This window comes from Stenella coeruleoalba, assembly GCF_951394435.1.
Source record: "Stenella coeruleoalba genome assembly, contig: scaffold_116, whole genome shotgun sequence".
Lineage (NCBI taxonomy): Eukaryota > Metazoa > Chordata > Mammalia > Artiodactyla > Delphinidae > Stenella > Stenella coeruleoalba.
In genome coordinates this window covers 299,520-316,089 of record NW_027645886.1, presented here as the reverse complement: position 1 = coordinate 316,089, position 16,570 = coordinate 299,520, and the positions used below count along the sequence as shown (strand labels likewise).

The 16,570-nt window shown below is 44.1% G+C and overlaps 1 long non-coding RNA gene across 2 annotated transcripts in view; it reads right to left on the bottom strand.

The window, feature by feature from the left end:
* LOC307181491 overlaps positions 1-16,570 on the bottom strand; it is an 856,694-nt gene that overhangs the window by 596,410 nt on the left and 243,714 nt on the right. Inside the window, exon 1 of one of the 2 annotated variants that reach the window (XR_013826900.1) lies at positions 10,162-10,210. The exons of the other annotated variant lie outside the window; for it this stretch is intronic. This is a non-coding gene — a long non-coding RNA (uncharacterized lncRNA). Of the gene's footprint in view, positions 1-10,161; positions 10,211-16,570 lie in introns of those variants that run through there. 2 annotated transcript variants of the gene reach the window in all.

Below are 16,570 nucleotides of genomic sequence, written 5' to 3'. Positions count from 1 at the left end.
GGTGTTGCGGCCAGCTCAAAAGAAAGCGAGTTGAAGAAAGGAGCTCAGGCACACTGTAATTCACAAACCTGCAGAGTTATAAATGACAGCTATCGTCCAAAAATAGACTGAAGTAAGGCTTCCAAGAGGACTTGAAAGCGGGGCAGAATTGCAGGAAACCGATTTCAGGAGGTAGACTGGAATTGCATTGAAAGCATAGGAAAAGAGGCAGAACGTCCACAATGATGCACTTGGCCAAAAAGGGCGTATGCGTTTTTTCCTGAATATATTCAGGAAAAAACGCATACGCCCTTTTTGGCCAACCAAGCAAGCTTGCAAAGGAAATCTGCACTACAATGAAGTCTCACTTCCCCCCGGTCAAAAGGGCCATCTGAAAAAAGTGTAAAATCCAGAAAGGCAGGACAGGCCATGGAGAACTGGGAGCCTTGTTATGCTGATGGGCGGGATGTAAATTGCCAACAGACACTTGGGAGAAGTGTATGGTGTTTCCTGAAACAATCTAAAAAACAAAGCAACAGAGCCTAGGGCACTGCCACTTATGGTCCTATAGCTTAGGGAAATTAAAATCAAAAAGACACAGCCACCCCAAAGTTTGGGACGCCTCTGTTTACAAGAACCTCGTTTACAGTACAAGTTCAACATCGCAGAAAGTGAAAAATGGATAAAGAACTTGTGCTACTTACGTACAATGCAGTATCACTCAGCAATGAAATCTATGTCATCAGGCCCGTAGCAGCATAATGAGTGGATTCAGGTACAATGATTCTAACTGAAATAAGTCACAAAGAAAAAGAAACATCATAAGATATCAGTAATACACGGAATGTAAACTTGGCTACACAGGAACTGCATTCCAAAACAGAACAGGGTCTCAAATTTAGAAAACCAACTTATGCTTGCTTAAGGGGAAAGGTGAGTTGGGGTGCTGCATAAAACCAGAGATTGAAATGAGCACAGATAAAGTTCCTTAAGCCAAATATGGAATAGATAAGAGCTACTCCTTGCTCAACGAAATGGACTCAACACCGCATATTAAGCGCCTAAGAATGTACCTGACTAGTAAGTATCTTAAAACCTATGGATTGCTATGTCTCCGAAAGAGAATCAAGCATGTGTACAGGGGCATAAACGCAGCAGTGATAGGATTGGAGAGGTTCGGTGAGCAAATGAAGACCCTTTGAAGTCATATTGCATGGTACCCATTACACGGGTCTTAACTCTCCAGGTTTAAGGTATTCTTCCTTCAGCTAAAACATGCATGTGGAACCCAAGTATGATCAACCATGTGATCGGGAGACGTGTTCAATTATGTCTCAGTTTTCCTCCCCTGGTACTCGGGTGCAACATTCCAGACGCTTTACTAACACTCTCCCCACTTGGAGAGTCAGCACCTTTAACCTCCTGTTTGGCCCAGTTTGCAATTTCTGCGGAAGATGAACAGGAATAGCGAGAACCAATGAGAGGCTAGCTGGAGGTGTCTGGACGGGCAAATTTAACTCTCATTTCCCACCAGGAAGAGGAATTAACTAAAGGCTCAGCGTGCCGTGCCGGAACCAGATTAGGGCCTGAAGCCATCCTGCGGTGTTGCGGCCAGCTCACAAGAAAGCGAGTTGAAGAAAGGAGCTCAGGGGCACTGTAATTCACAAACCTGCAGAGTTATAAATGACAGCTATCGTCCAAAAATAGACTGAAGTAAGGCTGCCAAGAGGACTTGAAAGCGGGGCAGAATGGCAGGAAACCGATTTCAGGAGGTAGACTGGAATTGCATTGAAAGCATAGGAAAAGAGGCAGAACGTCCACAATGATGCACTTGGCCAAAAAGGGCGTATGCGTTTTTTCCTGAATATATTCAGGAAAAAACGCATAGGCCCTTTTTGGCCAACCAAGCAAGCTTGCAAAGGAAATCTGCACTACAATGAAGTCTCACTTCCCCCCGGTCAAAAGGGCCATCTGAAAAAAGTGTAAAATCCAGAAAGGCAGGACAGGCCATGGAGAACTGGGAGCCTTGTTATGCTGATGGGCGGGATGTAAATTGCCAACAGACACTCGGGAGAAGTGTATGGTGTTTCCTGAAACATCTAAAAAACAAAGCAACAGAGCCTAGGGCACTGCCACTTATGGTCCTATAGCTTAGGGAAATTAAAATCAAAAAGACACAGCCACCCCAAAGTTTGGGACGCCTCTGTTTACAAGAACCTCGTTTACAGTACAAGTTCAACATCGCAGAAAGTGAAAAATGGATAAAGAACTTGTGCTACTTACGTACAATGCAGTATCACTCAGCAATGAAATCTATGTCATCAGGCCCATAGCAGCATAATGAGTGGATTCAGGTACGATGATTCTAACTGAAATAAGTCACACAGAAAAAGAAACATCATAAGATATCACTAATACACGGAATGTAAACTTGGCTACACAGGAACTGCATTCCAAAACAGAACAGGGTCTCAAATTTAGAAAACCAACTTATGCTTGCTTAAGGGGAAAGGTGAGTTGGGGTGCTGCATAAAACCAGAGATTGAAATGAGCACAGATAAAGTTCCTTAAGCCAAATATGGAATAGACAAGAGCTACTCCTTGCTCAACGAAATGGACTCAAAACCCCATATTAAACCCCTAAGAATGTACCTGACTAGTAAGTATCTTAAAACCTATGGATTGCTATGTCTCCAAAAGAGAATCAAGCGTGTGTACAGGGGAATAAACGCAGCAGTGATAGGATTGGAGAGGTTTGGTGAGCAAATGAAGACCCTTTGAAGTCATATTGCATGGTACCCATTCCACGGGTCTCAAATCTCCAGGTTTAAGGTATTCTTCCTTCAGCTAAAACATGCATGTGGAACCCAGAGTATGATCAACCATGTGAACGGGAGACGTGTTCAAATATGTCTCAGTTTTCCTCCCCTGGTACTCGGGTGCAACATTCCAGACGCTTTACTATCACTCTCCCCACTTGGAGAGTCAGTCCCTTTAACCTCCTGTTTGGCCCAGTTTGCAATTTCTGCGGAAGATGAACAGGAATAGGGAGAACCAATGAGAGGCTAGCTGGAGGTGTCTGGACGGGCAAATTTAACTCTCATTTCCCACCAGGAAGAGGAATTAACCAAAGGCTCAGCATGCCGGGCCGGAACCAGATTAGGGCCTGAAGCCATCCTGCGGTGTTGTGGCCAGTTCACAAGAAAGCGAATTGAAGAAAGGAGCTCAGGGGCACTGTAATTCACAAACCTGCAGAGTTATAAATGACAGCTATCGTCCAAAAATAGACTGAAGTAAGGCTGCCAAGAGGACTTGAAAGCGGGGCAGAATTGCAGGAAACCGATTTCAGGAGGTAGACTGGAATTGCATTGAAAGCATAGGAAAAGAGGCAGAACGTCCACAATGATGCACTTGGCCAAAAAGGGCGTATGCGTTTTTTCCTGAATATATTCAGGAAAAAACGCATACGCCCTTTTTGGCCAACCAAGCAAGCTTGCAAAGGAAATCTGCACTACAATGAAGTCTCACTTCCCCCCGGTCAAAAGGGCCATCTGAAAAAAGTGTAAAATCCAGAAAGGCAGGACAGGCCATGGAGAACTGGGAGACTTGTTATGCTGATGGGCGGGATGTAAATTGCCAACAACCACTCGGGAGAAGTGTATGGTGTTTCCTGAAACATCTAAAAAACAAAGCAACAGAACCTAGGGCACTTCCACTTATGGTCCTATAGCTTAGGGAAATTAAAATCAAAAAGACACAGCCACCCCAAAGTTTGGGACGCCTCTGTTTACAAGAACCTCGTTTACAGTACAAGTTCAACATCGCAGAAACTTAAAAATGGATAAAGAAGTTGTGGTATTTACTTACAAAGCAATATCACTCAACAATGAAATCTGTGTCATCAGGCCCTTAGCAGCACAATGAGTGGATTCAGGTATGATGATTCTAACTGAAGTAAGTCACACAGAAAAAGAAACATCATAAGATATCAGTAATACACGGAATGTAAACTTGGCTACACAGGAACTGAATTACAGAACAGAACAGGGTCTCAAATTTAGAAAACCAACTTATGCTTGCTTAAGGGTAAAGGTGAGTTGGGGTGCTGCATAAAACCAGAGATTGAAATGAGCACAGATAAAGTTCCTTAAGTCAAATATGGAATAGACAAGAGCTACTCCTTGCTCAACGAAATGGACTCAACACCGCATATTAAATGCCTAAGAATGTACCTGACTAGTAAGTATCTTAAAACCTATGGATTGCTATGTCTCCGAAAGAGAATCAAGCATGTGTACAGGGGAATAAACGCAGCAGTGATAGGATTGGAGAGGTTCGGTGAGCAAATGAAGACCCTTTGAAGTCATATTGCATCGTACCCATTCCACGGGTTTCAACTACCCAGGTTTAAGGTATTCTTCCTTCAGCTAAAACATGCATGTGGAACCTAGAGTATGATCAACCATGTGATCGGGAGACGTGTTCAAATATGTCTCAGTTTTCGTACCCTGGTACTCGGGTGCAACATTCCAGACGCTTTACTAACACTCTTCCGACTTGGAGAGTCAGTCCCTTTAACCTCCTGTTTGGCCCCGTTTGCAATTTCTGCGGAAGATGAACAGGAATAGCGAGAACCAATGAGAGGCTAGCTGGAGGTGTCTGGACGGGCAAATTTAACTCTCATTTCCCACCAGGAAGAGGAATTAACCAAACGCTCAGCGTGCCATGCCGGAACCAGTTTAGGGCCTGAAGCCATCCTGCGGTGTTGCGGCCAGCTCAAAAGAAAGCGAGTTGAAGAAAGGAGCTCAGGCACACTGTAATTCACAAACCTGCAGAGTTATAAATGACAGCTATCGTCCAAAAATAGACTGAAGTAAGGCTTCCAAGAGGACTTGAAAGCGGGGCAGAATGGCAGGAAACCGATTTCAGGAGGTAGACTGGAATTGCATTGAAAGCATAGGAAAAGAGGCAGAACGTCCACAATGATGCACTTGGCCAAAAAGGGCGTATGCGTTTTTTCCTGAATATATTCAGGAAAAAACGCATACGCCCTTTTTGGCCAACCAAGCAAGCTTGCAAAGGAAATCTGCACTACAATGAAGTCTCACTTCCCCCCGGTCAAAAGGGCCATCTGAAAAAAGTGTAAAATCCAGAAAGGCAGGACATGCCATGGAGAACTGGGAGCCTTGTTATGCTGATGGGCGGGATGTAAATTGCCAACAGACACTCAGGAGAAGTGTATGGTGTTTCCTGAAACATCTAAAAAACAAAGCAACAGAGCCTAGGGCACTGCCACTTATGGTCCTATAGCTTAGGGAAATTAAAATCAAAAAGACACAGCCACCCCAAAGTTTGGGACGCCTCTGTTTACAAGAACCTCGTTTACAGTACAAGTTCAACATCGCAGAAAGTGAAAAATGGATAAAGAACTTGTGGTACTTACGTACAATGCAGTATCACTCAGCAATGAAATCTATGTCATCAGGCCCGTAGCAGCATAATGAGTGGATTCAGGTACGATGATTCTAACTGAAATAAGTCACACAGAAAAAGAAACATCATAAGATATCACTAATACACGGAATGTAAACTTGGCTACACAGGAACTGCATTCCAAAACAGAACAGTGTCTCAAATTTAGAAAACCAACTTATGCTTGCTTAAGGGGAAAGGTGAGTTGGGGTGCTGCATAAAACCAGAGATTGAAATGAGCACAGATAAAGTTCCTTAAGCCAAATATGGAATAGACAAGAGCTACTCCTTGCTCAACGAAATGGACTCAAAACCCCATATTAAACCCCTAAGAATGTACCTGACTAGTAAGTATCTTAAAACCTATGGATTGCTATGTCTCCAAAAGAGAATCAAGCGTGTGTACAGGGGAATAAACGCAGCAGTGATAGGATTGGAGAGGTTCGGTGAGCAAATGAAGACCCTTTGAAGTCATATTGCATGGTACCCATTCCACGGGTTTCAACTACCCAGGTTTTAGGTATTCTTCCTTCAGCTAAAACATGCATGTGGAACCCAGAGTATGATCAACCATGTGATTGGGAGACGTGTTCAAATATGTCTCAGTTTTCCTCCCCTGGTACTCGGGTGCAACTTTCCAGACGCTTTACTAACACTCTCCCCTCTTGGAGAGTCAGCGCCTTTAACCTCCTGTTTGGCACAGTTTGCAATTTCTGCGGAAGATGAACAGGAATAGCGAGAACCAATGAGAGGCTAGCTGGAGGTGTCTGGACGGGCAAATTTAACTCTCATTTCCCACCAGGAAGAGGAAATAACCAAAGGCTCAGCGTGCCGTACCGGAACCAGATTAGAGCCTGAAGCCATCCTGCCTTGTTGCGGCCAGCTCAAAAGAAAGCGAGTTGAAGAAAGGAGCTCAGGGGCACTGTAATTCACAAACCTGCAGAGTTATAAATGACAGCTATCGTCCAAAAATAGACTGAAGTAAGGCTGCCAAGAGGACTTGAAAGCGGGGCAGAATTGCAGGAAACCGATTTCAGGAGGTAGACTGGAATTGCATTGAAAGCATAGGAAAAGAGGCAGAACGTCCACAATGATGCACTTGGCCAAAAAGGGCGTATGCGTTTTTTCCTGAATATATTCAGGAAAAAACGCATACGCCCTTTTTGGCCAACCAAGCAAGCTTGCAAAGGAAATCTGCACTACAATGAAGTCTCACTTCCCCCCGGTCAAAAGGGCCATCTGAAAAAAGTGTAAAATCCAGAAAGGCAGGACAGGCCATGGAGAACTGGGAGCCTTGTTATGCTGATGGGCGGGATGTAAATTGCCAACAACCACTCGGGAGAAGTGTATGGTGTTTCCTGAAACATCTAAAAAACAAAGCAACAGAACCTAGGGCACTTCCACTTATGGTCCTATAGCTTAGGGAAATTAAAATAAAAAAGACACAGCCACCCCAAAGTTTGGGACACCTCTGTTTACAAGAACCTCGTTTACAGTACAAGTTCAACATTGCAGAAAGTGAAAAATGGATAAAGAAGTTGTGGTATTTACTTACAAAGCAATATCACTCAGCAATGAAATCTGTGTCATCAGGCCCTTAGCAGCACAATAAGTGGATTCAGGTATGATGATTCTAACTGAAGTAAGTCACACAGAAAAAGAAACATCATAAGATATCAGTAATACACGGAATGTAAACTTGGCTACACAGGAACTGAATTACAGAACAGAACAGGGTCTCAAATTTAGAAAACCAACTTATGCTTGCTTAAGGGTAAAGGTGAGTTGGGGTGCTGCATAAAACCAGAGATTGAAATGAGCACAGATAAAGTTCCTTAAGTCAAATATGGAATAGACAAGAGCTACTCCTTGCTCAACGAAATGGACTCAACACCGCATATTAAACACCTAAGAATGTACCTGACTAGTAAGTATCTTAAAACCTATGGATTGCTATGTCTCCGAAAGAGAATCAAGCATGTGTACAGGGGCATAAACGCAGCAGTGATAGGATTGGAGAGGTTCGGTGAGCAAATGAAGACCCTTTGAAGTCATATTGCATGGTACCCATTCCACGGTCTCAAATCTCCAGGTTTAAGGTATTCTTCCTTCAGCTAAAACATGCATGTGGAACCCAGAGTATGATCAACCATGTGAACGGGAGACGTGTTCAAATATGTCTCAGTTTTCCTCCCCTGGTACTCGGGTGCAACATTCCAGACGCTTTACTAACACTCTCCCCACTTGGAGAGTCAGTCCCTTTAACCTCCTGTTTGGCCCAGTTTGCAATTTCTGCGGAAGATGAACAGGAATAGCGAGAACCAATGAGAGGCTAGCTGGAGGTGTCTGGACGGGCAAATTTAACGCTCATTTCCCACCAGGAAGAGGAATTAACCAAACGCTCAGCGTGCCATGCCGGAACCAGATTAGGGCCTGAAGCCATCCTGCGGTGTTGCGGCCAGCTCAAAAGAAAGCGAGTTGAAGAAAGGAGCTCAGGCACACTGTAATTCACAAACCTGCAGAGTTATAAATGACAGCTATCGTCCAAAAATAGACTGAAGTAAGGCTTCCAAGAGGACTTGAAAGCGGGGCAGAATTGCAGGAAACCGATTTCAGGAGGTAGACTGGAATTGCATTGAAAGCATAGGAAAAGAGGCAGAACGTCCACAATGATGCACTTGGCCAAAAAGGGCGTATGCGTTTTTTCCTGAATATATTCAGGAAAAAACGCATACGCCCTTTTTGGCCAACCAAGCAAGCTTGCAAAGGAAATCTGCACTACAATGAAGTCTCACTTCCCCCCGGTCAAAAGGGCCATCTGAAAAAAGTGTAAAATCCAGAAAGGCAGGACATGCCATGGAGAACTGGGAGCCTTGTTATGCTGATGGGCGGGATGTAAATTGCCAACAGACACTCGGGAGAAGTGTATGGTGTTTCCTGAAACATCTAAAAAACAAAGCAACAGAGCCTAGGGCACTGCCACTTATGGTCCTATAGCTTAGGGAAATTAAAATCAAAAAGACACAGCCACCCCAAAGTTTGGGACGCCTCTGTTTACAAGAACCTCGTTTACAGTACAAGTTCAACATCGCAGAAAGTGAAAAATGGATAAAGAACTTGTGGTACTTACGTACAATGCAGTATCACTCAGCAATGAAATCTATGTCATCAGGCCCGTAGCAGCATAATGAGTGGATTCAGGTACGATGATTCTAACTGAAATAAGTCACACAGAAAAAGAAACATCATAAGATATCACTAATACACGGAATGTAAACTTGGCTACACAGGAACTGCATTCCAAAACAGAACAGGGTCTCAAATTTAGAAAACCAACTTATGCTTGCTTAAGGGGAAAGGTGAGTTGGGGTGCTGCATAAAACCAGAGATTGAAATGAGCACAGATAAAGTTCCTTAAGCCAAATATGGAATAGACAAGAGCTACTCCTTGCTCAACGAAATGGACTCAAAACCCCATATTAAACGCCTAAGAATGTACCTGACTAGTAAGTATCTTAAAACCTATGGATTGCTATGTCTCCGAAAGAGAATCAAGCATGTGTACAGGGGCATAAACGCAGCAGTGATAGGATTGGAGAGGTTCGGTGAGCAAATGAAGACCCTTTGAAGTCATATTGCATGGTACCCATTCCACGGGTTTCAACTACCCAGGTTTTAGGTATTCTTCCTTCAGCTAAAACATGCATGTGGAACCCAGAGTATGATCAACCATGTGATCGGGAGACGTGTTCAAATATGTCTCAGTTTTCCTCCCCTGGTACTCGGGTGCAACATTCCAGACGCTTTACTAACACTCTCCCCACTTGGAGAGTCAGCGCCTTTAAACTCCTGTTTGGCACAGTTTGCAATTTCTGCGGAAGATGAACAGGAATAGCGAGAACCAATGAGAGGCTAGCTGGAGGTGTCTGGACGGGCAAATTTAACTCTCATTTCCCACCAGGAAGAGGAAATAACCAAAGGCTCAGCGTGCCGTGCCGGAACCAGATTAGGGCCTGAAGCCATCCTGCGGTGTTGCGGCCAGCTCACAAGAAAGCGAGTTGAAGAAAGGAGCTCAGGGGCACTGTAATTCACAAACCTGCAGAGTTATAAATGACAGCTATCGTCCAAAAATAGACTGAAGTAAGGCTGCCAAGAGGACTTGAAAGCGGGGCAGAATTGCAGGAAACCGATTTCAGGAGGTAGACTGGAATTGCATTGAAAGCATAGGAAAAGAGGCAGAACGTCCACAATGATGCACTTGGCCAAAAAGGGCGTATGCGTTTTTTCCTGAATATATTCAGGAAAAAACGCATACGCCCTTTTTGGCCAACCAAGCAAGCTTGCAAAGGAAATCTGCACTACAATGAAGTCTCACTTCCCCCCGGTCAAAAGGGCCATCTGAAAAAAGTGTAAAATCCAGAAAGGCAGGACAGGCCATGGAGAACTGGGAGCCTTGTTATGCTGATGGGCGGGATGTAAATTGCCAACAGACACTCGGGAGAAGTGTATGGTGTCTCCTGAAACATCTAAAAAACAAAGCAACAGAGCCTAGGGCACTGCCACTTATGGTCCTATAGCTTAGGGAAATTAAAATCAAAAAGACACAGCCACCCCAAAGTTTGGAACGCCTCTGTTTACAAGAACCTCGTTTACAGTACAAGTTCAACATCGCAGAAAGTGAAAAATGGATAAAGAACTTGTGGTACTTACGTACAATGAAGTATCACTCAGCAATGAAATCTATGTCATCAGGCCCGTAGCAGCATAATGAGTGGATTCAGGTACGATGATTCTAACTGAAATAAGTCACACAGAAAAAGAAACATCATAAGATATCACTAATACACGGAATGTAAACTTGGCTACACAGGAACTGCATTCCAAAACAGAACAGGGTCTCAAATTTAGAAAACCAACTTATGCTTGCTTAAGGGGAAAGGTGAGTTGGGGTGCTGCATAAAACCAGAGATTGAAATGAGCACAGATAAAGTTCCTTAAGCCAAATATGGAATAGATAAGAGCTACTCCTTGCTCAACGAAATGGACTCAACACCGCATATTAAGCGCCTAAGAATGTACCTGACTAGTAAGTATCTTAAAACCTATGGATTGCTATGTCTCCGAAAGAGAATCAAGCATGTGTACAGGGGCATGAACGCAGCAGTGATAGGATTGGAGAGGTTCGGTGAGCAAATGAAGACCCTTTGAAGTCATATTGCATGGTACCCATTACACGGGTCTTAACTCTCCAGGTTTAAGGTATTCTTCCTTCAGCTAAAACATGCATGTGGAACCCAAGTATGATCAACCATGTGATCGGGAGACGTGTTCAAATATGTCTCAGTTTTCCTCCCCTGGTACTCGGGTGCAACATTCCAGACGCTTTACTAACACTCTCCCCACTTGGAGAGTCAGCACCTTTAACCTCCTGTTTGGCCCAGTTTGCAATTTCTGCGGAAGATGAACAGGAATAGCGAGAACCAATGAGAGGCTAGCTGGAGGTGTCTGGACGGGCAAATTTAACTCTCATTTCCCACCAGGAAGAGGAATTAACTAAAGGCTCAGCGTGCCGTGCCGGAACCACATTAGGGCCTGAAGCCATCCTGCGGTGTTGCGGCCAGCTCACAAGAAAGCGAGTTGAAGAAAGGAGCTCAGGGGCACTGTAATTCACAAACCTGCTGAGTTATAAATGACAGCTATCGTCCAAAAATAGACTGAAGTAAGGCTGCCAAGAGGACTTGAAAGCGGGGCAGAATTGCAGGAAACCGATTTCAGGAGGTAGACTGGAATTGCATTGAAAGCATAGGAAAAGAGGCAGAACGTCCACAATGATGCACTTGGCCAAAAAGGGCGTATGCGTTTTTTCCTGAATATATTCAGGAAAAAACGCATACGCCCTTTTTGGCCAACCAAGCAAGCTTGCAAAGGAAATCTGCACTACAATGAAGTCTCACTTCCCCCCGGTCAAAAGGGCCATCTGAAAAAAGTGTAAAATCCAGAAAGGCAGGACAGGCCATGGAGAACTGGGAGCCTTGTTATGCTGATGGGCGGGATGTAAATTGACAACAGACACTCGGGAGAAGTGTATGGTGTTTCCTGAAACATCTAAAAAACAAAGCAACAGAGCCTAGGGCACTGCCACTTATGGTCCTATAGCTTAGGGAAATTAAAATCAAAAAGACACAGCCACCCCAAAGTTTGGGACGCCTCTGTTTACAAGAACCTCGTTTACAGTACAAGTTCAACATCGCAGAAAGTGAAAAATGGATAAAGAACTTGTGCTACTTACGTACAATGCAGTATCACTCAGCAATGAAATCTATGTCATCAGGCCCATAGCAGCATAATGAGTGGATTCAGGTACGATGATTCTAACTGAAATAAGTCACACAGAAAAAGAAACATCATAAGATATCAGTAATACACGGAATGTAAACTTGGCTACACAGGAACTGCATTCCAAAACAGAACAGGGTCTCAAATTTAGAAAACCAACTTATGCTTGCTTAAGGGGAAAGGTGAGTTGGGGTGCTGCATAAAACCAGAGATTGAAATGAGCACAGATAAAGTTCCTTAAGCCAAATATGGAATAGACAAGAGCTACTCCTTGCTCAACGAAATGGACTCAAAACCCCATATTAAACCCCTAAGAATGTACCTGACTAGTAAGTATCTTAAAACCTATGGATTGCTATGTCTCCAAAAGAGAATCAAGCGTGTGTACAGGGGAATAAACGCAGCAGTGATAGGATTGGAGAGGTTCGGTGAGCAAATGAAGACCCTTTGAAGTCATATTGCATGGTACCCATTCCACGGGTCTCAAATCTCCAGGTTTAAGGTATTCTTCCTTCAGCTAAAACATGCATGTGGAACCCAGAGTATGATCAACCATGTAATCGGGAGACGTGTTCAAATATGTCTCAGTTTTCCTCCCCTGGTACTCGGGTGCAACATTCCAGACGCTTTACTAACACTCTCCCCACTTGGAGAGTCAGTCCCTTTAACCTCCTGTTTGGCCCAGTTTGCAATTTCTGCGGAAGATGAACAGGAATAGCGAGAACCAATGAGAGGCTAGCTGGAGGTGTCTGGACGGGCAAATTTAACTCTCATTTCCCACCAGGAAGAGGAATTAACCAAAGGCTCAGCATGCCGGGCCGGAACCAGATTAGGGCCTGAAGCCATCCTGTGGTGTTGCGGCCAGTTCACAAGAAAGCGAGTTGAAGAAAGGAGCTCAGGGGCACTGTAATTCACAAACCTGCAGAGTTATAAATGACAGCTATCGTCCAAAAATAGACTGAAGTAAGGCTGCCAAGAGGACTTGAAAGCGGGGCAGAATTGCAGGAAACCGATTTCAGGAGGTAGACTGGAATTGCATTGAAAGCATAGGAAAAGAGGCAGAACGTCCACAATGATGCACTTGGCCAAAAAGGGCGTATGCGTTTTTTCCTGAATATATTCAGGAAAAAACGCATACGCCCTTTTTGGCCAACCAAGCAAGCTTGCAAAGGAAATCTGCACTACAATGAAGTCTCACTTCCCCCCGGTCAAAAGGGCCATCTGAAAAAAGTGTAAAATCCAGAAAGGCAGGACAGGCCATGGAGAACTGGGAGCCTTGTTATGCTGATGGGCGGGATGTAAATTGCCAACGACCACTCGGGAGAAGTGTATGGTGTTTCCTGAAACATCTAAAAAACAAAGCAACAGAACCTAGGGCACTTCCACTTATGGTCCTATAGCTTAGGGAAATTAAAATCAAAAAGACACAGCCATGCCAAAGTTTGGGACGCCTCTGTTTACAAGAACCTCGTTTACAGTACAAGTTCAACATCGCAGAAAGTGAAAAATGGATAAAGAACTTGTGGTATTTACTTACAAAGCAATATCACTCAGCAATGAAATCTGTGTCATCAGGCCCTTAGCAGCACAATGAGTGGATTCAGGTATGATGATTCTAACTGAAATAAGTCACACAGAAAAAGAAACATCATAAGATATCAGTAATACACGGAATGTAAACTTGGCTACACAGGAACTGAATTACAGAACAGAACAGGGTCTCAAATTTAGAAAACCAACTTATCCTTGCTTAAGGGTAAAGGTGAGTTGGGGTGCTGCATAAAACCAGAAATTGAAATGAGCACAGATAAAGTTCCTTAAGCCAAATATGGAATAGACAAGAGCTACTCCTTGCTCAACGAAATGGACTCAACACCCCATATTAAACGCCTAAGAATGTACCTGACTAGTAAGTATCTTAAAACCTATGGATTGCTATGTCTCCGAAAGAGAATCAAGCATGTGTACAGGGGCATAAACGCAGCAGTGATAGGATTGAAGAGGTTCGGTGAGCAAATGAAGACCCTTTGAAGTCATATTGCATGGTACCCATTCCACGGGTTTCAACTACCCAGGTTTAAGGTATTCTTCCTTCAGCTAAAACATGCATGTGGAACCTAGAGTATGATCAACCATGTGATCGGGAGACGTGTTCAAATATGTCTCAGTTTTCCTCCCCTGGTACTCGGGTGCAACATTCCAGACGCTTTACTAACACTCTCCCCACTTGGAGAGGCAGTCCCTTTAACCTCCTGTTTGGCCCAATTTGCAATTTCTGCGGAAGATGAACAGGAATAGCGAGAACCAATGAGAGGCTAGCTGGAGGTGTCTGGACGGGCAAATTTAACTCTCATTTCCCACCAGGAAGAGGAATTAACCAAAGGCTCAGCATGCCGGGCCGGAACCAGATTAGGGCCTGAAGCCATCCTGCGGTGTTGCGGCCAGGTCACAAGAAAGCGAGTTGAAGAAAGGAGCTCAGGGGCACTGTAATTCACAAACCTGCAGAGTTATAAATGACAGCTATCGTCCAAAAATAGACTGAAGTAAGGCTGCCAAGAGGACTTGAAAGCGGGGCAGAATTGCAGGAAACCAATTTCAGGAGGTAGACTGGAATTGCATTGAAAGCATAGGAAAAGAGGCAGAACGTCCACAATGATGCACTTGGCCAAAAAGGGCGTATGCGTTTTTTCCTGAATATATTCAGGAAAAAACGCATACGCCCTTTTTGGCCAACCAAGCAAGCTTGCAAAGGAAATCTGCACTACAATGAAGTCTCACTTCCCCCCGGTCAAAAGGGCCATCTGAAAAAAGTGTAAAATCCAGAAAGGCAGGACAGGCCATGGAGAACTGGGAGCCTTGTTATGCTGATGGGCGGGATGTAAATTGCCAACAACCACTCGGGAGAAGTGTATGGTGTTTCCTGAAACATCTAAAAAACAAAGCAACAGAGCCTAGGGCACTTCCACTTATGGTCCTATAGCTTAGGGAAATTAAAATCAAAAAGACACAGCCACCCCAAAGTTTGGGACGCCTCAGTTTACAAGAACCTCGTTTACCGTACAAGTTCAATATCACAGAAAGTGAAAAATGGATAAAGAACTTGTGGTACTTACGTACAATGCAGTGTCACTCAGCAATGAAATCTATGTCATCAGGCCCGTAGCAGCATAATGAGTGGATTCAGGTACGATGATTCTAACTGAAATAAGTCACACAGAAAAAGAAACATCATAAGATATCAGTAATACACGGAATGTAAACTTGGCTACACAGGAACTGCATTCCAAAACAGAACAGGGTCTCAAATTTAGAAAACCAACTTATGCCTGCTTAAGGGGAAAGGTGAGTTGGGTTGCTGAATAAAACCAGAGATTGAAATGAGCACAGATAAAGTTCCTTAAGCCAAATATGGAATAGACAAGAGCTACTCCTTGCTCAACGAAATGGACTCAACACCGCATATTAAACGCCTAAGAATGTACCTGACTAGTAAGTATCGTAAAACCTATGGATTGCTATGTCTCCAAAAGAGAATCAAGCAAGTGTACAGGGGCATAAACTCAGCAGTGATAGGATTGGAGAGGTTCGGTGAGCAAATGAAGACCCTTTGAAGTCATATTGCATGGTACCCATTCCACGGGTTTCAACTACCCAGGTTTTAGGTATTCTTCCTTCAGCTAAAATATGCATGTGGAACCCAGAGTATGATCAACCATGTGATTGGGAGACGTGTTCAAATATGTCTCAGTTTTCCTCCCCTGGTACTCGGGTGCAACATTCCAGACGCTTTACTAACACTCTCCCCTCTTGGAGAGTCAGCGCCTTTAACCTCCTGTTTGGCACAGTTTGCAATTTCTGCGGAAGATGAACAGGAATAGCGAGAACCAATGAGAGGCTAGCTGGAGGTGTCTGGACGGGCAAATTTAACTCTCATTTCCCACCAGGAAGAGGAAATAACCAAAGGCTCAGCGTGCCGTACTGGAACCAGATTAGGGCCTGAAGCCATCCTGCGGTGTTGCGGCCAGCTCAAAAGAAAGCGAGTTGAAGAAAGGAGCTCAGGGGCACTGTAATTCACAAACCTGCAGAGTTATAAATGACAGCTATCGTCCAAAAATAGACTGAAGTAAGGCTGCCAAGAGGACTTGAAAGCGGGGCAGAATTGCAGGAAACCGATTTCAGGAGGTAGACTGGAATTGCATTGAAAGCATAGGAAAAGAGGCAGAACGTCCACAATGATGCACTTGGCCAAAAAGGGCGTATGCGTTTTTTCCTGAATATATTCAGGAAAAAACGCATACGCCCTTTTTGGCCAACCAAGCAAGCTTGCAAAGGAAATCTGCACTACAATGAAGTCTCACTTCCCCCCGGTCAAAAGGGCCATCTGAAAAAAGTGTAAAATCCAGAAAGGCAGGACAGGCCATGGATAACTGGGAGCCTTGTTATGCTGATGGGCGGGATGTAAATTGCCAACAGACACTCGGGAGAAGTGTATGGTGTCTCCTGAAACATCTAAAAAACAAAGCAACAGAGCCTAGGGCACTGCCACTTATGGTCCTATAGCTTAGGGAAATTAAAATCAAAAAGACACAGCCACCCCAAAGTTTGGGACGCCTCTGTTTACAAGAACCTCGTTTACAGTACAAGTTCAACATCGCAGAAAGTGAAAAATGGATAAAGAACTTGTGGTACTTACGTACAATGCAGTATCACTCAGCAATGAAATCTATGTCATCAGGCCCGTAGCAGCATAATGAGTGGATTCAGGTACGATGATTCTAACTGA